The sequence below is a fragment of the Pinus tabuliformis genome, chromosome 6 (assembly GCF_031772625.1).
Source record: "Pinus tabuliformis cultivar Carrire ecotype Pingquan chromosome 6, CPIR1, whole genome shotgun sequence".
Classification (NCBI taxonomy): Eukaryota; Viridiplantae; Streptophyta; class Pinopsida; order Pinales; family Pinaceae; genus Pinus; species Pinus tabuliformis.
In genome coordinates, this window is record NC_142292.1 from 961151750 (window position 1) to 961174749 (window position 23000).

At 34.7% G+C, this 23000-nt stretch overlaps 2 pseudogenes; one reads left to right on the forward strand and one right to left on the reverse strand.

Moving 5' to 3' along the window:
• Positions 1 to 9791: 9791 nt before the first annotated feature.
• LOC149262144 (putative inactive receptor kinase At1g27190) lies at positions 9792 to 22725 on the reverse strand (annotated as a pseudogene).
• Positions 11523 to 12518, forward strand: LOC149262145 (aquaporin PIP1-3 pseudogene; annotated as a pseudogene).
• Positions 22726 to 23000: the final 275 nt, after the last annotated feature.

Here is a 23000-nt window from a genome sequence, read left to right on the forward strand (position 1 = left end):
ATTCTCTCGTTCCCTACGCATCCTTTATTATCCCTGCTGCAGGTTAGTATAACGTATTCAAAAATATATTCACTTTTCAATTAATTTTTGTTTGACTACAAATTTATAAAGAATTTGTAAAGTGGACATTAGAATATATAAATATTTCTTTTTTAATGATTAAATTAAATTTATTTAATTTTTGATTGGTGCACAGAAAAGATATAAAGTATTCAAAAATATATTTATTTCTCAATTAATTTTTGTTTAACTAAAAATTTATAAAAAATATGTAAAATGAACATTAAAATATATAAATAATTTATTTTTTTTTAATTATAAAATTAAATAAATTTATTTTTTTCATTTATAAAATTAAATTTATTTAATTTTTTATTGGTGCAGAGGAGAGGTTCTTATTTTGTAATTACTTGAGAGTTGACTTTATTTGGTACACCATTCTATGAGTAGATTGCATAATTTAAAATCTGACAAATATACCTTGCAATATGTGGCAGATTTAAACGTTCTTTGTATGTTATTATCAATATGAGCGTCCTTAGCTTGCCACGCCAAATGTCCAAAAATAACGTCACCAATAATGTCCATTTAATTCTGGAACCCATCAAATAGATAAGCTACTTCAGAGCAAACATGTGAGAGGATGTGCATATATGGCACTAAGATTTTAAGATTTTTGATTCATGTGTAGTAAATCAAAATAAATATGGCAAATGATTCCTATATATATGTCTGAAGAAATATTAAAAAAAATTAATTCTGGTTAAAATCGAAGTGTTTTATTTTAAATAAAAATAGTATCTTCAAAAATTGATTTTTTTACTAATAATAACAGTATACTAATTTTAACAAATAAATTAAGAAAAATAATATAATAAGTTAAAGTTGCTAAAATGGTTTTTCTTTATTTAGTGGGTTGGTGTTGTTATTATTTCAACGTTGACTGGTTATAATTAAAAGAATTTAAAAAAAAAATCATGTTTAATATAATTATTTCTGTTTAGTTTAAAAGGTTTGGAAAATATTGGTTTTTCATCTTGTTTGCTAGACTTGTTCTCAAAATTGATCTTAATGTCTAAATAATTATTGTGTTATCAATTTTTAGAAATAATATATTGTGGTAGTTGAAGTAGTTTTGGTCTTTATTATTATAAGTTGCTAAATGTCTCTATTGTACAAATTATTGGTTAGCTTCACTTCTGATCATAATGTATTGTTAAGTGAAAAAACATAATCTTGAATCTTTTTATTGGTTTACTTTACCTGTGGTAATAATGTATTGTGAAGTGAAAAAAACATAAATGAAATCTTTTTAAAATATAAAAGATGGCTTTTTTTTTTATATTTTATTTTATTTTATTTTAAAGCGATATTCTGCATTCTTAGTGATAGCATTCTTGTACATTGTTATGCGAATCGTGAATGAGTTTCTCCGGTTGTCCAATGAAAATAATTTGGTGCACTTTGTTTAGCCATTATAACTTGCAAAAATGTATTAGTCATTTTTTCCAATAAGCAATGCTATCAAAGTGTATGTATGTAGTTAGTACAATATATCACAAACAAAATTTCACTAGTCAAAGTTCATTAATTAAACTAAGCGGCAAAAATGTATTAGTCATTTTTTCCAATAACCAATCCTATCGAAGTGTATGTAATACATTAATTAAACTAAACAGTATGTATGTAGTACAATATATCACAAACAAAATTTCACTAATCAAAATTCATTAATTAAACTAAGCAGCACGGAATGCTAGTTATACGGCCTTTTTATTCATGCCCCAATAAGATATTACGTATTCGAAAATGCGTTAATACTAATTTTTTTTTTTTTAATTTAACTAAAAAATTAAAACAGCATATATAATGTTAACTTTATCAAAAAATAATTTATTTTGTTGAATTATTTTAAATCTATTTTTCTACTTTATGATTGGTTGTCTCAACGTTCCTTTTATTAAATCATAATGGCATGCTTGTACGCCAGCAGGTGTACTGTTGAGTCCAACATTCATAACGATGACCATGTATGTGGGACTTGACTTGATATTTAATGAAGTTTGGAATTAATTTTTGGTTAGAAAATGTTGTGGATTCTCGTTCCTAAGGTCCATGCTCATATTTTTTCTTTTTGGTCATTCTTTTTTTATTTAATACAAATTCTCTGGAATGTATCGCACAGTAGAATTTTTTTTTTTCAAAACCTTACGATCTCACCCTACACCTGTCCTGTCAATGAATCAATGGTTCTAATTTTCTCTGGTTGAGCGATAGGGTAACTTCCTTGGGGTTCCTCCGTGCCTTGGCTCATTTTTGCAACTCCTCACGACAATGCTGGTTTGCTGACTAGGGTTTTAGTGTTTGTTGCAACAGGATTCTTATTTAGGTTCTGCAACGTTATATTGCTGACTAGGGTTTTAGTGTTTGTTGCAACAGGATTCTTATTTAGGTTCTGCAACGTTATATTCTTCCAGACCAGTGTTTTTCCATCTCCAACCCAACTCAAATATTCAAGGAAGCTTCCTCCCCTTTCGCTAACTAATTATCTTTTTTTTGTTACCCTATGACAAACGATTTTGTTTCCATTCCACTGAATTTCGTAGAAACACTTTCGGCTTTTGATTCAAGTTCCCTGAGCCCTAGTAACAGTCTCTTACCCCATCTCTTTGGTGACGGAGGAGTTTCTTCTAAAAATATCAACTACAACGTATCGTTAGGCTCGATAGTTTTTATTATTTTCTCGTGTTTGTAGCCCTAGGTAACCGTACCTATGTTGACTCTATGAAATTGTCTATTCCAAGGTCTATTGTCGATTTTGCAGCAGGGGCACCGTCAAGAGGACTAGTTTGATGACAGCTACACACAAGTATCATAGAAAACTAATTAAATTGTCTATTACTGGGTCGATTCACCTTGTTTGCATTTTCCTTGCATTCTTTTTATTATTTTCTCGTGTTTGTAGCCCTAGGTAAGCGTACCTATGTTGACTCTATGAAATTGTCTATTCCAAGGTCTATTGTCGATTTTGCAGCAGGGGCACCGTCAAGAAGACTAGTTTGATGACAGCTACACACAAGTATCATAGAAAACTAATTAAATTGTCTATTACTGGGTCGATTCACCTTGTTTGCATTTTCCTTGCATTCTTTTGGAAAACATATGGGTATTTTTCTTGTGAGTGAAAACTATTTCGTTACAGGTTAGGGAATAAACATATGGGTATTTTTCTTTTGAGTGAAAACTATTTCGTTACAGGTTGTTTATTTGTTTTGTCCAGTGCAAGTTGTTTTTCCACCTCGAAAGTTATATGTGTAAGTACATGAGTACGCATTTCTCCTAGTGTTTTTTTTTTTTCCTCCTGCAACGCCACTCTGGTTGATAATTAGTTTTTTTCAAAATTGAAGAAAAGCAAGATTTTTTTATTTTTATTTTTATTTTTTTATTTTTGCCTGCAACGCCATTATGGGTTGTAGTAGAAAAAAAACGGGTTCCCATTTAAGAGAGCTCGGGTTCGAACTATGTGGAAAAATTTGTTAAGACAGTAAAGTCCTTGTAATTTCTACTTACATGTTTCAAAGTTCCTTTGAGATAGGAAACATAACGTTGAAGGATATATGACGAGTGTAGATCATTGATATGTTTATGGATTAAACAAGGTGGTAGTAATAAAAATAAAAATAAAATTTATTTTAGTTAACTATTATTAATTTAGAGTTCACCAATATAAATTATAAAGTTTTATGCAATTTTTTTTGAACATATTTTTAATTTTAAGTAGGCAACCTTCATTCCACATTTGTTATTAAAATAAATTACCTTTCTCTTTTTCATGTAAATTGTTTTGAGAGTTAAAAATACATGGTTATTAAATATAAATTATCTTTCTCATGTAAATTACTTTGAGAGTGAAGAGCTCTACGGTGTTTAATTTGGAAAGGGGGTTTGTTGATGGATACGAGTGAATACTAAATTTGCTATATCCAACCTAGAAAGGCTCTCTAGTTCGTCGGGAACCCGCTCCATTGGATTATATTTTTATATTCTAAGAGAAAAAATTAATATCAAATTCTAAGATTTGAGTGGTTGAAGTAAGAGAAAAATTTAATATCAAATTGTAAAATATGAGTTGTTGAAATTATAAAGGAAAGAGAGGCAAAAGACCAGAATGACAAGGAACTTTTAGAGTTGGAAAGTTACCCAGGGAACTTTATAGTTTGCCACCATTATCATCTAAAGCTACCTAGCTATAAAGATATTAAAATAGTTGTACTACATGGACTTTGCACATTATATCTTAATATATTTAATGTTGGGAGATGATAAGAGACTTTTGATCTTTTGTAATGATGGATGATATGTGTTAGCCATTCTCTTAGTATTAAACTTAGGTGTAAGTGTATTTTATCTCAATTTAAGGATGTTGTTAAATATTATTTATGATTTATTAATTTATTTTAATAAAATAAAATAAAATAAAAATAATTTTTACAAAATGTAAATCAATATGAAATTGTGGATAAATTTGATTTATTATTTGGGTTATGCATTTGGATAACAAGATAAATGATCAATAGTGTGAAATCTTATGAATGATTTACTTTTAACAACTCTTATTACATCCAATTAATCATTATCAATTCTAGGTTAAGATAATACTTGTGCACAATCATATCTTGCTTGTTTGAAACCGAACCAAGAGGAAAAATTTCTAGCCATATGAACTTTTGGGCTTAGAAAAAACAACTCCAATTTATAAAAAAATTCACAAAAAAACACCTATAAAACTTTACAAAACCAATTAGTTTGATTGAGTAGAAATGTTACAAAATTAACGTAGATATTTTACATGCAAAAAATAAAAAGACTGAAAAGTCATTGTTTATTTCCATTAAAATATAAAAGGCAAAACACTATTACAAGTAAATTGGATATTTAAATATCATGAAATCCAACTCATTACAATAAATTTCCCATGGCTAAAAATGTCTATATCCTCTTGAGAGTTGCATCCTCATGCTACCAAATCTGCAAATACATGAATATACTCAAATATGTAAATGCATGTCTTATAAATAACCTCTAACCCTGATCTCTTACCACTCCAATGATTTTGCTCTTATGCCTGGCTAATGATAAATAAGCCAATATGTTAAGAAAATATTGTGCCAATATGTTAAGAAAATATTGTATATATAAGTTAGCTTTGAAGCATATAATTAGAATATGCATGTTACTTTTCGAAGATCAATATTGTGCCAATATGTTAAGAAAATATTGTATATATAAGTTAGTTTTGAAGCAGATAATTAGAATATGCATGTTACTTTTCGAAGATTAATAATGGAGTCCAGCGCTTTCAACGAGATGGACCTTTGGAGTGTAATTTACTTTTAAATAATCTCACAAGTCATTTACTTGAATGAAGTTGTCACCCTTCTCATTATTTATTTGTGAAAAGTATACCACATTGAAAGGAAAAGACATGAAAAATGTTCCACGCATACTTTTCTTTATTCTTATTTTAATTGTTTTATCCACACGCGTATCAATTTTAATTGTTTTATCCACACGCGTATCAATGATGTTATACCACATTAAAAGGAAAGACATGGAAAATGTTCCACGCGTACTTTTTTTTGTTCTTATTTTCATTGTTTTATCCACACGCGTGTCAATGATGTTTAAGCTAAGAAAATGGAAGGAAACTAGACGGAAAATGATCTACTGTTCTCAGGGAGCTTCGACCCATCTGCGCAGCAGCTCCAAAGGGGCACGATTTCTGCAGAGGACCTCCCAAGGGGCTGAGAATTGTGCTAGAATACCAGACTGTCGAATAAATAGAGATGGAAATAAAATCAGAAACTAAATTCTTCGACATACTGTAATTATATTGAAACCAGAGCAATAAATTCTTTGGGAATGAAGAGAGATGGAAATAAAACCAGAAAATAAAAAATAAATTCTTTGGTATATAGTAATTATATTGAAAATAAAACCAGAACAATAAATTCTTTGGTACACTAATTCCCAGGGACCAAATTCGTATACACTTACACCGAATTCTAGATATATTTGCTTGTTGAACCCTTGAAGTTAATTTAATTGTATTTATTTGTTATTTTTTAAATTAAATTATTTTAGTTTATTAATAATTTTTTTTTTCAAATTTAATTAAAAAAATTAACAATTTAAAATTCATTGAATTAATATTTCATTTGGTATGTTTTTATGGAAATGTTAGAATTAATTATCATTCACATTATTATGTGTAACAATATCTATTTCTCATTAAAGTTAAAATTTTGTTATTTTGATAAAAAAAATAAAAAAATCTAAAGAAAAAAAAACTATACAAAACATTTAAATAATCTCAACTCATAAAAAAATGAGGATGTAGAAATTGGATCTCTCTCGCCTCTTATTAGATTTATATTTAAGGATCTACATTGGGATAATTAAAATAATATAACATTTAATATATGTAAAAAAATTAAATGTACAGCTCTTCAATATTTATTTATAAATTAAATTAAATCAATTAAGTACAATACGTACCATGTAATGGGACAAGTTAATGTGCCTTGTAACCTCTCTCGCATATGTATTGTATTAAGATTTAATACTATATTTATTTAACAGGTTTTTATTGAAAATGGGGAAGTGAAATTTAATTGCAATCACTATGACACTATTTGCAAAAGTACCACAAGCCCACTCATATTTTGCATAGAATAAATTTATGAGAAAAGTCATCCAACTTTTTAATAAATACTACCAATTTGGGAAGATAAGGAAATAAGGTTAAAATGTTTTGTAACACGTCGTAGCCAACTAATTGCACCTTTGGGGACAATGCTTCATAATTTGCCCAGTTAAATCTAAGCCCAAAACACACTAAAATCTGTGAAAGTCTACATGTGAATTGATGATGCCACAAATAGTTTTAAAATTTTTTCAAGAAAGAAATACAAGTCTCTTTAAACAATTAATTTTTTTCCATTGTCAACAAGAAGGAAAAGTAAGAAGGTGCAACGTGCTTAAGTGTCCTGTCAAGTTTATGATGAATGTTTTGGAAAATTTTTTTTTTTTTTTTTAATTCAACAATTTAAAATACTATATATTTTGTTTTATTTAGTTATTTTGTGCTTTTGATTTTTTATTTGTTATTTTGCATTTTTCAATTTATATTCAATTTGTCCACGGGGTCTTGGATGGACGGTTTATGATGAATGTTTTGGAAATTATTTTTTTTTAATTCAACAATTTAAAATATTATATATTTTGTTTTATTTAGTTATTTTGTGCTTTTGATTTTTATTTGTTATTTTGCATTTTTTAATTTATATTCAATTTGTCCCCGGGGTCTTGGATGGACGATGATTGAGTGCACTCCTTGATGTGAAGTCATCGATTCCCCACTCGATCGGGGTGATATATTTGACATGTTGTAGATGTAATCTTGCTAAGCTTACACAAAAACATTATATTCAATTTTAATTTTTAAAGTAATATAATTATAAAATTACCATATAAAGTATCAAATAACATATTATGTCATTATAAAATAATAAACTACATCATATAAAAAATAATTTCAATTAATATATATTAACTACATTTATTAATCACATTTCCTAATATATTTATAGTATATACTAATTTATTATTAATCACATTTTAATTTTGATTTTAAAATCTCACCTTCAATTATACTTATTTATATTTATATTTTTCATCTGAGAATCTTTATTGCTAAATGCTTGAGATCATAGACTAACTTCAATGCTATCTTTAGTTAAAACAATGACAAATTTAGTCAACATACTTGTGGACTAGAGTCAAAATCCATTGATGGAAATCCCACTAACTTGATAGAATTCCCACCAAATTGTCACAAAATGAAATATTGTGATTCAAAAGTTATAGATAGGAAAAAAAATCTTTTAAATATACCTAATTGTGGACAAAATTGCTATTATACATTATTTAAATTAGATTTAAAAAAATCCCCAAATTCTTCTATTGAATGCGATGTTTTTCTTTGAAATATATGAAAGTATGATTTAAATTATATTTTAAAGAATTTCACCAAATTGTCTTAGCGAATGAAACGTTCCACTTTGATAAATATGCACGTAATTAAGTAATGTAATGGTTGGCTAAATTATTATTTTACATTGATTAGCTAACATAATTTTTAATCTAAATTTTAACAATACTTTTTTCAAAGTCAACAAGATAATGGTTAGTTAAATTATTATTTTATATTGTTTAAATGATATTTTTAATTTTTGTCAAATACTCTATTCATTTTGAAAGCTTATAAGGTAATTAATGCAAATGTAAATTTTTTTATATCTTTTTTACAATACATTAGAATCTAGTTATGTAAGTGCTGGTGAAATTGTACTAGTCAATTATGCCTAAAATGAAATAAAAATTAATATCTTAAAATAAAAAAAATCACAATTTTCTTAAAATTTATATCACCTAAAATTAATATTGTAACTGTCTCTTTATTACATAAAGCATTATAGCTTCAACATCTTCTTAATTTATTAGTTCGTTTATTGCGCTTGATAAAAATCTCTTCTTGAGTGTTCATTTCACTTGTGTAGAACATATATTTGTCGTTCATGTTTAGTATATTCACTTATATTTGTGATGTTTGGATATTTGAATGTATTTAAACAAATGTAATATTGTGTAAAAATAGAATTTGATGAGATGATATATATATATATATATATATATATATATATTAGTTAGCTATTTCCAATGCGAAGTATGGCTCTAGTATTTTAGCAATATTGTATGGCTACTAAAAAACACTTTGTTTATCTATTCATTCTATTCATGTATGTCTTCATTGTTTTTCACTCTAATTTAATTATACTAGCTAAGCAAGAGTATCTACAATGTAACCCTTGCTCAAAGGTAGTCAAAATTCAATAATTAAGCTAAGCAGCTAACTATGCAGCCTCGGCCTTGTTCAATAAAATTTCAGATTGAAATTTGAAAATTTTCCTTACATGGTGAATCCATCAACCACCTTTCGGAGGAAAACTCTTCACTTAGATTCAAACTTATGTATCATTATGGGTAACACTATTTAATTTAACAAGTAACATCAAGTTTTGGTCGAAAAAATTGGCGGAGGAAAAGTAACATCAAGTTTTGATAGAAGAAATTGGTGGGGAGGAATTGTCTGGACCATCAAAAGTGGTTGGAATTTGGGCCAAAAAAATTCAAAAAATCTTGAAATAGTAGTGTTTGAAATATGTTTTTGATAGTGGAAATATATTCATCACCATCTTAAACCTCACAATTCCTGACGATGAACCACACTGGTTGGTTCGAAACGCGTCGACAAATGGTTTCTCATGTGATTTTCGCCGAAAAATCTATCATAAACTTGTTATGGATCACAGAAGCCTCAACTCTACATCTTAAACCTCTTAGATACCTAAAATCTTAAAATGTAACAACTATAACTTAGATTTACAAAAATTCCTACCATATTTTATTAAAATTTTACCAAAATTTCCATAATTTCCTGAACAAAAAAAATTGTCTGTTTTAACAATAACACGCCCCACATTAATAATATTACCATGTATATTTTTAGGTAATCCATTCCGTTTTGTCAATACATTAAATTTAATTTAAATAATAAAATCATTCGACAACGAAAATTAATTATGTAATTTTATATTTTCAAAATCATAGTCAAAAACATTTATTAAACATTATGTCTATTTAACACTTGTGTGTAAATGACAACGCCATTAACCGGATGATGCCGGATTGTATTGAAGAAGGGAGACTTCCTCGTCGTCGTCGTCTGAAATGCTACTATACCTCTCTCCAATCTTCATCAAATGCTTGTACGCTTCGTGCATCGATGGCCTCCCTCCCGGATTAATATTCACACATTCAAATGCCACGCGGGTCACCTCTGCAACGGCTGAAATATCTTCGTCGGATAATTCCGCCATCTGATTAGCACGATACCTGTCTTTTACCCGCTCAACGCAATCTTTCTCTGCAAAAAGACGGTGTATCCAATCCTCTGATGATACATTCATCTGATTCGCGCGATAGCGTTGTATTGCCTGCTCTATACAGTCGACGCCCTCATGTACAAAAGGACCATGTATCCATTCAAGGAAAGTCATTTCATTCCTACTTTCTTCATCCATGATGGTGTCACGCGGCCTTAACCCCGTGATTATCTCTAACACAAGTATTCCGAAACTGTATACATCGCCTTTCAATGTCGAAACACACGAGTTCCTCCACGTTTCCGGAGCATCGTACCCAAATTCCTCCACAACCTCATCAGTAGTCTTCTCTCCAGAGCAAGAAATGGTAACACAGTGACTGTCCTCGGGATTCAGAAGTCTGGCCAATCGGAATCCACTAATGCGCGGTTCGTACTCTTCATCTAGAAAGATGATTCCACTGCTTATATTGCGATGCACGACGTGGGGATCGCAGCTGTGGTGAAGCCAAGCGAGTCCTCTGGCAGTGCCTATACAGATCTTCAGCCTTGTCGCCCAGTCGAGCGTATTATGGTCGCCATAAACGCCATGGAGGCAGCTGAGGAGCGTTCCCCTCGCCATATTTTTGTACACCAACAGCCTCTCTTCGTCTAGAATGCAGTAGCGGACAAGATTTCGGTGCCTTAGACGGGCTAATGTCTTCATCTCGCACTTGAAATCTTCTGCACCCTGTGAACATGAGCGGAGCCTTTTTACTGCCAACAAAGACCAGCTTGCCTTTGTAGAGTATACCTGTTCTTCCGCACAATATGATGTTTTCTTCGCTAAAGTCTTGAGTGGCAGCCAGAAGATTGTCCAGTCTCATCTTTCTCATTGGCTTCTCGAACAAGCGAACTTTAACAGATCTCCGAACTCGTACATATTTCTGCCAATCGCTGGGCTCCTTGGATGTTGGCAATGGGATTTTAACAGATCTTCTTCTTTTTGCTTCAGAAATCATCCAATGAAGACCAAGTAAAATCCAGACAATTAACACTATGCCAAACAGAAGAAAAGCCGCGACAACCATGGGATTTACTGGCCCGTTGGTCGATTCGCATGCTTTCGAAAAGGGAGGCCCACATAGCCCAGTTACCCTGAAAATTAGAGGCAGAAAACTTGTGAGTGAATGAAGGTATATTTCCAGTAGGAGTAGTCTACCTAGGCGGTAGAATGGCCCGTTTTCCGGCACCGGTCGGAAAATCGTCCGGCTCCGGCCACCGGGAATGTCTCCGCCCTTCACCACCCTCCCGGAGCTCCGCCACCCTCCTTCTCCGCTTCTCCGCCACCCTCCCCTGGCAATCCCTGCCACGGCATGACAAAAAATCGGATTCGGATCGCAGGGAATGGGGCCTGACATCCCCTGACAGACTACTCCGATCGGGGACGAGCTATTGCAGCAGCGGTGACTCCTGCGATCCGCGGTTGAACTTCTCTAAAGATGTTAATGCTCCCATACTCGGTGTTAATGGATCCCGCGCCACTGTTCGAACCCGGGGAGTTGGCGTCATGGTCCTTCTGGAGGGCGGGTATTGCAGAGTTCATGGCGACTTTCTTGTTTCTTTACATCACGATCCTCACGGTCATGGGTGTCAAGAGGGCCGACAATGTTTGCACTGGATCTGTTGGAATTCAGGGGATTGCATGGGCCTTTGGGGGAATGATCTTCTGTCTCGTCTATTGCACAGTCGGTATTTCAGGTGGTCACATTAACCCAGCAGTGACCTTTGGGATGTTCTTGGCCAGAAAGCTGTCTCTGCCGCGGGCTGTGTTCTACATGATATGTCAGTGCTTGGGAGCCATCTGTGGCGCTGGTGTTGTGAAGGGCTTCATGGAAGGCGAGTACCAAGCGGACGATGGAGTTGCTAACTCTGTGGCTCATGGCTACACCAAGGGAGATGGCTTGGGTGCTGAGATTGTGGGAACCTTCGTTCTGGTCTACACCGTTTTCTCTGCTACCGATGCCAAACGAAGCGCCCGGGATTCTCACGTTCCTCTGCTAGCACCACTTCCAATAGGGTTTGCAGTTTTTCTGGTTCACCTTGCCACAATTCCCATCACTGGAACTGGCATCAACCCTGCCCGAAGCTTGGGAGCTGCCATCATCTACAACAAGTCTCATGTTTGGGATGACCATTGGATTTTCTGGGTCGGTCCATTCTTGGGCGCTGGCTTGGCAGCTATTTACCACCAGATGATCATTCGTGCCATTCCCTTCAAAACTCGCTCCTAGAAACAGCCCAGCCTAGCCCAACATATTGGAGAGGGGGCTTAAACTTTAAGGCTGAGAGGTCTGTTAACGCATGTGTATTGTCGTCTGATAAATGGTTTTACAGGATGGATGATATCCATATATTATGTTTTAAGTGTGATTTAGGCCAGCGGAAGCCACTGGCAGATTCTGCTCTCGTGGGCTTCAGTGGAGTGTATTATTCCTCTCACTGTAAAATAATGGACACTTTGGTTGTTGCACTCAGTGGGTCTATCTGTAAATTTCGTCTTTATCTTCTTTTTTAATGGAAGTTATAGCCAGTGTGGTTGAAAAAAAAGTCTAGTTTCTGGAACAACTAATTCTGGTTTCTGAAACGAGTTTAACGAACAGCAGGCGTGACTTCAGTTAGAATACCATCTTCTCTGGTTTCTTTTCATTTATATAACATACATTGTTATTGTTATTATCGTGCCTGAATGATATAGTGTGTTCATTCCTTACCATCTGTGAGTGATTTAATAGTTTTCATCGTTATCATCATCTTTGAATTTTATAAAATCTTCTGTTTCTGTCTTCATTGCATTCTTTCCTGATATCTGCAATGCAAAAGAAAAGTAAGGGAGCCATCAACAGCAGGGGCTGTCATCAAATGTCATGCGCAGAAGAGGATTCAGGGTACTCCCAACTTGAGAGAATATTTACAGGATGTACCCACTTTTGGAAATCCTCTTATGCATAACCAGTATTTTCGCCCCATTGAAGGGTTTTTTGTGACTGAGAACGATATGGTAATGGAGGACATTGTTGTGGATATCCAGACAATGTCAAGGGAAACACAAGTACTATATCATAGAGCAGGGCCTCGGTCTGAGATACGTTTTAGCCCTGATGAAGTCCATGCTGCCATTGTTACATGTGGGAGGTTAACACCTGGCGTTAACGCAGTCATCAGAGAGCTTGTAATTGGTCTCTGGTTTCGGTATGGAGTAAGGGATATAAGAGGGATCAGGTCAGGCTATCGTGGGTTTTATTCATCACTACTCCTTTTCATTATGAATCAACATGTCTCTAGTGGAATCATATCCACCAATAATGTTTCCTATTATGGTCTTTGCCAAATCAATTGATTTAGAGAATGACCCCAGGTCATTTAGGACTACTATGAGCAAAAGCTTGAGCGAGTGAACTGCGATGACAAATTCATAAATGGCTAGTACTGACCTCCAAAGCCAAGGTGAGAATGTCGGTGCTTGATAAGAATGGAGCTACATTTGAGCCCTTGGCTTATGAGCTCAAAATTGAACTCAAATCATAGAGAGATTCTATTTAATGTCAATAGCATTCTTACAGATCCCCCCACACCTTGATGGCTATTAGTACTCTGCTTCTAGCAGCTAATGAGGCTAAGGCAACCAATGTTGTCGATAACTGGCATTCTGCTTGCTGGCTACTAGAAGGCCGTGGATGAACACTACCTATGGCATTGCTGCTAGCAACTAGCCCTCATCTAGTCAATTACGTACTTACCTCTAGTGATTCTAAAAAATGAGATGCAACCAATGCCCTTATTTGCCATTAACTCGTCATTTACTCCTATTTTAGTTGATCCACATGGTACTTAATGGCTTTGCGCAAGAATAACAATTAGTTCTTGACTCAATACTTCTTGAATCTTCAAAGTATCAAGATTCATGTTAACACATCCAAAAAGTCATTGTGACATGTCGCTGTCTTTGCCGTTGAACCTTGGTGTGTGGTCTGGCATGCCACATTCTTCACCGCTGAACCACAACCCCATTAGCCTTTTCATAGATAATGGATAAATGCTTTAATGTAATTACAATCTGGTGGACTTAGAACCTTTAGACCTTCACGGATTATCAAGGGATTACTGGCCAGCCTGTTTTTATGTGGTTGACATGATTTATTAACTTGACTGGAGATGCTAAGTGAACTTTTCAGGATGCAATTTTTAATATGAACCCCATGAAGGGTATCCTATTTATTGTTGTGAGTGTTTTATAGAAATCACATTTTCTGATATCTCCAAACTTCAAAGTGATTAACTGATTGTCTTGTCTTAACTTAAACAGGGTGCACAATTTGATTGATAACAACTATAATATATGTGTGAAAGTAGCTCATCTGCAGAATAGGTACTATTGAAGGATGAGCATAAAGTAACAGGAATTGCCACAAAATCTGAGTAGGGCAGTGAACCTCTCCACTCATGTTTAGATTCCAACTCGGATGACAGTTAAAATGAATGATTTCATAACTTAAGCCTTCAGAACTGGCAATAATAATCATAAAGCATACATGTATCAAAACCGATTGGGCTATCAAGTATTATTGATTGATTAAGACACCAAATCTCTGTAAACTTCAAAGAGCTGTTGAAATAGTTCCCTATTAAGCAGATGTGAAATCACTACACATCAGAACTTGAAGTCCCTAGATTTATTAACGAAGTCTTCTTGTACGACTAATAAATTTATCTGAGCTCAGATATAGCTAGATTCCATGATGTCGGAATTAAGAGGGCATAGATATGCTTCATCTAGGTCATTATCCATATCTAACACAAACAAAGATTGATTTCAAAGTGGTGTTTTCCAAGAATGTATATGAATAATGAAAAATGCACCTGTTTAAAGCTACTATGGCTTTGTTTAATTTAACATTCCATGTAAACTGATAAAATAAACTAACAGTTGTTTATTCAAAGAAGCTCAGTTAACGAGATTAATATGTTTCCAGAGGCACAAATATGACAATTATCGATAGTACATAACACAAACTTGACCTGAAAATGTGTACTATAATTAAGTGAGGATTTATTGTAAGCATGCTACATGGGTTAGATTTTGTTTAGCAAAGCAATCAACACCCTTTTCTTTGATTTTTGGTAGACTACTCCCTTTGGCCCGAAAGCCAACCCCTATTACATTGAAAATGATCAACTTTACAGAGAAATAAAGCTACTAGCTTTAAGGAATGAAATCCTAACAATAAACTAAAATAAAACAATCTCTGGCATGTTACAGGAAATTTGGAAATGATGAAATGGAATGCTTCAAATCTGAATTAGATCCACAGTTGATCGCTGACCCAATGCCTTGAAATCTGATATATACTCCACAGTTGCTGATTCTTCTCCATAAAATCTGAGGCATGAAGCTATTCCCTGAAAATCTGTCAGATATCCTTTAAACAACGCAAATTTTGCCACCTATCTGTTGTCACACAACACCTTTTTCTTTTACCAGGAGGAGTATTCTCCCTTGAGGAAGAGTAACTCAAATTAAATCTCGAGCATTTTGCTTGTTTAAAGCATCAGGTGGTTTTGAAACATGAACTACAAAATGAGTGCCCAAAGGAGCAGATTCAAAATACATAGAGGCGCCACTGGTTTGTGTGTCTAGCTTTCGACGGCTCCCCTCTGGCTCACATAGCTTTGCTTTTCACTTAATACATTCCAAAACACCGTTGGTTCATCCGCAGACTTTATCAAATCCTTTGACAGTCTATTACCCACTACAACACTGTTTGTTCCTCTGAAGATTCATTTGCAGATTTCAAGAATCTGTTCACTTCCATTCCTGCCCTTCCAGAGATGTAGTGTATAGATACAAAAGGAAGTTACAAATTTACAACATACACTTTTTAAGCTTGAAATGAAGCCATAGAAAATGGATGCACCGTTAGAATTATTATTCAAAATTTCTCATTTTGTGACCAAATCACTCTCTTTGTTTAATGCTTTAGAAAAGCAAATAACCATATTCTATTACTGTGCCACAACTAAATGATATACAGACAAAATCAATAAGAGCCAGGCTAAATATGAGCTATAACTCATTCATATAGTTGAATTACCAATGTCAAGCCATTCATAGGCAAATATAAAAGAGATCAATGCTGGTCCATAAGGCAAAGTAGAAAAGAAAAGAAAAGGTACCTTAGATCACTAATTCACTCACTGAATGCTAAAAGGGACTAAAACAAGTATATAAGCAATGGGTGAAACTGTACACAGAATTGAACATCTTCATTTAATCTCAATCTAGTTCTCACATTTAGGTTTCTAAAATATGTGAACATGTCTTTGATCAACCAGAGTTTGTTTATGGAGAGGAAAATCACTTCAACAATTTCATAAAGGTGACTTAGACACTATAACCTTGATATGAGATTCAATCAATATTTAACAAAATATATTTTCTATATTTCCCAATCATTTGTGTCATGAGATGATATAAAACTATGATGATGTCAACATTGTAGTATGTTACTATGCCAACAAATTTGAGGCTGGAGGCCTATAACCCTCCTCAATGTCTCCCACAAGGTTATTACAAACATTTTAAGAAAATGATTCAAGTCGCAAGCTTCCAAAATCATAAGAAAGAATATTATCACCTTGCAGAGCATCAAATTGGCCAGGGAGATGAGTAAGAAGGCTCACTTCCTTGAATTTGATCTTGCCAAGTCATATAATATAATTAAGTGAGGATTTATTGTAAGCATGCTACATGGGTTAGATTTTGTTTAGCAAAGCAATCAACACCCTTTTCTTTGATTTTTGGTAGACTACTCCCTTTGGCCCGAAAGCCAACCCCTATTACATTGAAAATGATCAACTTTACAGAGAAATAAAGCTACTAGCTTTAAGGAATGAAATCCTAACAATAAACTAAAATAAACAATCTCTGGCATGTTACAGGAAATCTGGAAATGATGAAATGGAATGCTTCAAATCTAAATTAGATCCACAGTTGATTGCTGACCCAATGCCTTGAAATCTGATATATACTCCACAGTTGCTGATTCTTCTCCATAAAATCTAAGACATGAAGCTGTTCCCTGAAAATCTGTCAGATATCCTTTAAACAACGCAAATTTTGCCACCTATCTGTTGTCACACAACACCTTTTTCTTTTACCAGGAAGAGTATTCTCCCTTGAGGAAGAGTAACTCAAATTAAATCTCGAGCATTTTGCTTGTAAAAAGCATCAGGTGGTTTTGAAACATGAACTACAAAATGAGTGCCCAAAGGAGCAGATTCAAAATACATAGAGGCACCACTGGTTTGTGTGTCTAGCTTTTGACGGCTCCCCTCTGGCTCATATAGCTTTTCTTTTCACTTAATACATTCCAAAACATCGTTGGTTCATCCGCAGACTTTATCAAATCCTTTGACAGTCTATTACCCACTACAACACTGTTTGTTCCTCTGAAGATTCATTTGCAGATTTCAAGAATCTGTTCACTTCCATTCCTGCCCTTCCAGAGATGTAGTGTATAGATACAAAAGGAAGTTACAAATTTACAACATACACTTTTTAAGCTTGAAATGAAGCCATAGAAAATGGATGCACCGTTAGAATTATTATTCAAAATTTCTCATTTTGTGACCAAATCACTCTCTTTGTTTAATGCTTTAGAAAAGCAAATAACCGTATTCTATTACCGTGCCACAAATAAATGATATACAGACAAAATCAATAAGAGCCATGCTAAATATGAGCTATAACTCATTCATATAGTTGAATTACCAATGTCAAGCCATTCATAGGCAAATATAAAAGAGATCAATGCTGGTCCATAAGGCAAAGTAGAAAAGAAAAGAAAAGGTACCTTAGATCACTAATTCACTCACTGAATGTTAAAAAGGACTAAAACAAGTATATAAGCAATGGGTGAAACTGTACACAGAATTGAACATCTTCATTTAATCTCAATCTAGTTCTCACATTTAGGTTTCTAAAATATGTGAACATGTCTTTGATCAACCAGAGTTTGTTGATGGAGAGGCAAATCACTTCAACAATTTCATAAAGGTGACTTAGACACTATAACCTTGATATGAGATTCAATCAATATTTAACAAAATATATTTTCTATATTTCCCAATCATTTGTGTCATGAGATGAAAAAACTGTGATCAGCTAGTCAGAGAAGAAAAGAAAAACAAACACCAAAAAAACAACCTAGAATAATGGCAGAAGTAAACATTAACAAATTCAAAGATGGGTGGTTTTCGTGGGGCCTGTCAAGGAAAACTTGGAGTATGTGGGAGCAGGAGGCATACTATTTATTCAGGAAAACCATATAGATTGATTTGAAGACTGCACTGGGTGAAGGTACCATTAACTGTGGAGAGATGAACTGTCTATGGTTCTTGTTAAGGGTTGCTATTGAAAGAGGGGTAACAAAATTGCAGATTTCTTAAGAGCTGCAAAACATCACATTTTTGTACCAGGTAAAAGAAGACAGATAAGGTTCACACTGTCAATGGCCCTAATGCTAGCAAGAGACCACAATATCTAAAAATTCCAAATTTCAATGGCATTCTTTTTATTTGTGGGTTTATTATTTAGTTTTCTTCTGCTGTGTATTTAGCTTTTATCATCACTGCCATAAGCAGTTTTCAGAACTTGGATTTTCTTTGCTACTTTGTCTCATGATGCTGCCTTCCTTGTGTGATTTAATTTATAAAGTTTTTCCATGCATTTTTCCACAATTTGTTCTTCTAGAATTAGGAGTGTAAGATTCTGTCCCACTACAATTTTCCCCTGTTGATGAGCAGCATAATTATAATTGCTCAATCTGGCCGACTCTGAACAAAGAGCAGCATTATCATTTTTCATTCTTGTCGGCAAATATCACAAGGCTTTTCAATGCCTTAGTTACATGACTTGGACTTTGGAATGACTTGACAAAGGCAAAGAGTAAGAGGCTCTAGAAAATTTCAGGGAAAACACCACATATGACTCCAGTTATAAAAAGACAAAATAATACTAGTCTTATCTATCAAAATGATAAACGTGGTCAAACTCGTTGAGTAATTCTGTCAAGCTTGATCAAATTCATGGAGTCCTGGTCAGAGTCTCCAAGCCTAGGTCAAATTTTCTCAGTGTTGGCAAGTTTGATCAGGTTTAACCAAGTTTGGAGCAGACTCAGGTTTATACCACTGTCTTGATCTATCTTTGTTCTTGGCTTTTACCTTTTCTATTGTTTTCCATCAGCGAGAATATTTTGTAAGACCAATTTGGACTGAACTGTTGCATCAATTGAAATGGTGACATGCATAGCTTTCATAAGAACACTGATGCATGAGTTATGACATTTCCAGTTAAATTTTTATTTGTTATTATCTCTATACATCAATGGTAGCCATATCAATGTGGAATGAAATCCTCAATGAAGGAATATGCCACTGGGATTCATTAACCTTCTTGCATTTAAGACGGCATCATAAAAACAACCACCACAGGCAAGGGGAGTCCACATGACACTCGGGCAATGTTCCACCAAGACTCTGGTAAATGTAGTAGGACTTTTATTGTAATTTATCTTGAATATGTATATGTAGGGCTTAAATCGATGAACAATTATTTTTTAGGGTGGATACATTGGAGATCCATAGTTGGTTTGACGTTAGACTTAGACATAGTGCAGATGTTGAGTGCTGCCATACACATGCTTATGTGTATTTTCATTTTTCCTTGAAACAGAACTGATTGAATTTCTAGGTTTTCATACATGGTGTCATTATACCAAGGTATCCTTTTTTGGCCTCTAAATCAGACCTTGTATGCTTGAGGTATATTCCAAATTGCAGAATCTATAACCTTCTTCGAATAATCCAGAATTTTTACCCTCTTTGAATAATCAGGTCGTACGTTAATTTACTTTTAATTAAAAGCAGATGTCTATGACAAAACCCTTGTGTTGATGGAATCAATGTAATTGATTGTGCCATGAATCATGACTAATAGTAATGGGAAATAGATAATCGACAACTGATATTTGACAAAACTCAGGGATATAAGTTGGAGGATCTGTTTTGAAAATTACTTTTTACTTTTAGGTGATCAAAGCTTTTGTTAGGTTCTTTTGCATTTCAATGAATGAAATGCACAAGTCTAGGTGCACACACTTGAACACACACATCATGTTGTGCTCTTGTTATTATGTCACGGCTCATAATGCTTCTAATTTTTTTACTTTAACAAACTGAAAATCCTGCATTGCTAACAAAGTTAAATGCCCAGCATACTATTGACTTTGAGCTGTTATAGTTGATCTCCACTTTATTTCACTTTATATTTCCTTCTATCTTCTATTTTTTCCTGGTAGGGGAAAATTGGAAATGCTTCCCTGCATTAACATGGGCATAGTACACTGTCAATGGCCCTAATAGACGCACTCTGAGTAAAACTGAAGATGAAAGTTGAGTCTGAAACCATGGACAACACCATGATTTCTTATGTAAAGGAGACAAATGTGTTGGTTGGTATGGACATATTTTTTATTTGTGTACTTTATAAAACTACAAACTTGTATTTATGTAAGCATTGAAGGTTATAGAGTATGGACAGGATGTAACCTCTGCTCACTATTTTTCTGAAGGCATATGAGGTTGGTTGTGCTTGTGTGATGCATTACCCTTCTGGTTACTTGCTTATGGTGGCCAGCAACTCTTTTCTATGTTCAGGTCTAGTTTCAAGACTTCACTGATTTGAGTGCTATGAAAACCAAGGCCAGTTCTCGACAATGGAGCACCCCACTCATCAAAACAGTTCTAAGCATATCCAGTTATGTTTCTAGTGGTTCAATTTTTTGGCTTTGAGATGCCAAGACAATGCTCTGTACATGAATGGCTACAACCAGCCTCTGTAGGTGATGTCCACTAGCAAAAAATCTACAACCTAGTCAATGCCCCTGGATTCCTTGCATGTGTTCAAGCCCAGTGGGAACAATGCACCAGTTTAAACAATTTCCGAGTTGGGAAACAAGGCATGAAGGTGAGAATGTTCACATTCTGAATTGAGGGACCCAATGATCATCAATATTCAAAGTCGGTTACCTCCCAAATCTTAAACCTCTCCCACAACAGCCCAGCATGCATCTTACTATCTTGGCTGGAAAGACACTTTAAAGCCAATTCTCTGTCACCCAACAATATTAAATGAATCAGCACAGGATGATTCCCAACATTCAAGAAAACATTCAATGCTTCTTGTATAAGATCCTCTAGTTTATTCACAAAAGGCTACTTGTCAAACTGATAGGTGTACAATCCAAATGTATAAAACTTAGAAGCAGTCTTCTAGAATCAATATGACTCGTGTTCATTAACTGACGATGTTCAACAAACAATGAACATGTGAAACAAATTCATCAGATAGGTTCAACATCGCAGATAGCACCATCCTTTGAAATATAGCTGTCGAGCTTCAATGTTTTTTGAAAATGCTTGCTAGAAGAACAGAGTCCTGAAATTCCACACAAGAATAAATCCTCCCAAATGTGAACCATTAGCGCACATATTTCCCTTGACCCAGCCCAGGTGATGATAGAAATTCACTCAGGCAATGAAACGACCGGACAACAAGGAAATCGACAAGGGAAAAATAGAAGTTGTTTCAGGAACGCAACCAGGCCGGGATGTCCTCGGATTTTGCACAGAATAAAGAAAACACGAGACCTACTTGCAGGATCAAAGGCAAACAGGCTTTTCAGTCTGATAGCGAAGGGTACCTGGCCTCCGAGCTGCAGAGCGGAATCGCAGAGCGGTAAGCCAGCACAGCGGAATCGCAGAGCAGAGCGGGAAGTGAGCTGCAGAGCGGAATCGCGCGCGGGTGACCATTTCGAACCGGCCATAATACTCCCCCGCATGAATTCCAGCTCGTCCCCGATCGATCAGGGGATGTCAGGCGCTCTAACTGCATTTGGATTTTTTTGTCAGGGAATGGCAGGGAATGTCAGGGAGGGTGGCGGAGCTAGGAGATGGTGGCGGAGGATGGAGAGATTCCCAGTAGCCGGAGCCGGACGATTTTCCGGCCGGTGCCGGAAAATGGACCATTCTACAGCCTAAGTAGACTACTCCTTTCCAGTAAGGTTGTTGTTTGCTACATTGAAGTCCTTGAGACAGTCGAGCCGTGTCAATTGCCAGGGAATTTCCCCTGTAAGTTGATTTCCATTCAGATGGAGGATATTAAGGTCTATGTAATTATGAAGCTCAGCAGGAATAGGTCTCGTAAACTTGTTTTGTGAGAGATCAATGGTTACCAGAAAAGGAAGCCATTGGCAGAGCTCCTTGGGAATGGTACCCGTAAGACTGTTTTGAGAGAGAGCCAAGCTCGTCATACTCTTGCAGTACTGTACTCCAGATGGAAACTCACCTTGAAGCCCCATATCTTGAAGCGAAATTGACAGCACTTTGTTATCATCATTATGCCAACAAGTAATTCCCAGAAAATTGCAAATAAACCCCTTGGTAGTGTTCGCGAAGTTCCAGGTGTAGAGGTTCCCCAGAGGGTCCTTCAATTCCTTGAAAGTAGTCATAAGACACTGTACATCATTTTCTGGAGAAATGGTTTGGGACGAAATGAGGCATATCAATTGGAAAATCACTAGCATGACCCCCAGAAGGCCCAAAAACCCGAATTTTCTCATGGTTTCACCGATCGCCTATTCTAACAACCCAGCGTCCATTCCACAGGACTCCCGGCCCGAATCAATCAGTATTGCTGCTACCCCAACAAGCATGGATTACCTCTTGATAAAATGAAAAAGCCTGAGCATGAACATAAGCATTGTTATCCCCATGTCAACCCCTTACCAAAACGTTTTTCCAGAACCAGGACCGATAATATCCACAACCCGAAAGGAACAATCAGAAACCCATAAAATACGACGATATGGATGTTGCAGTCAGTACCTTATTATCA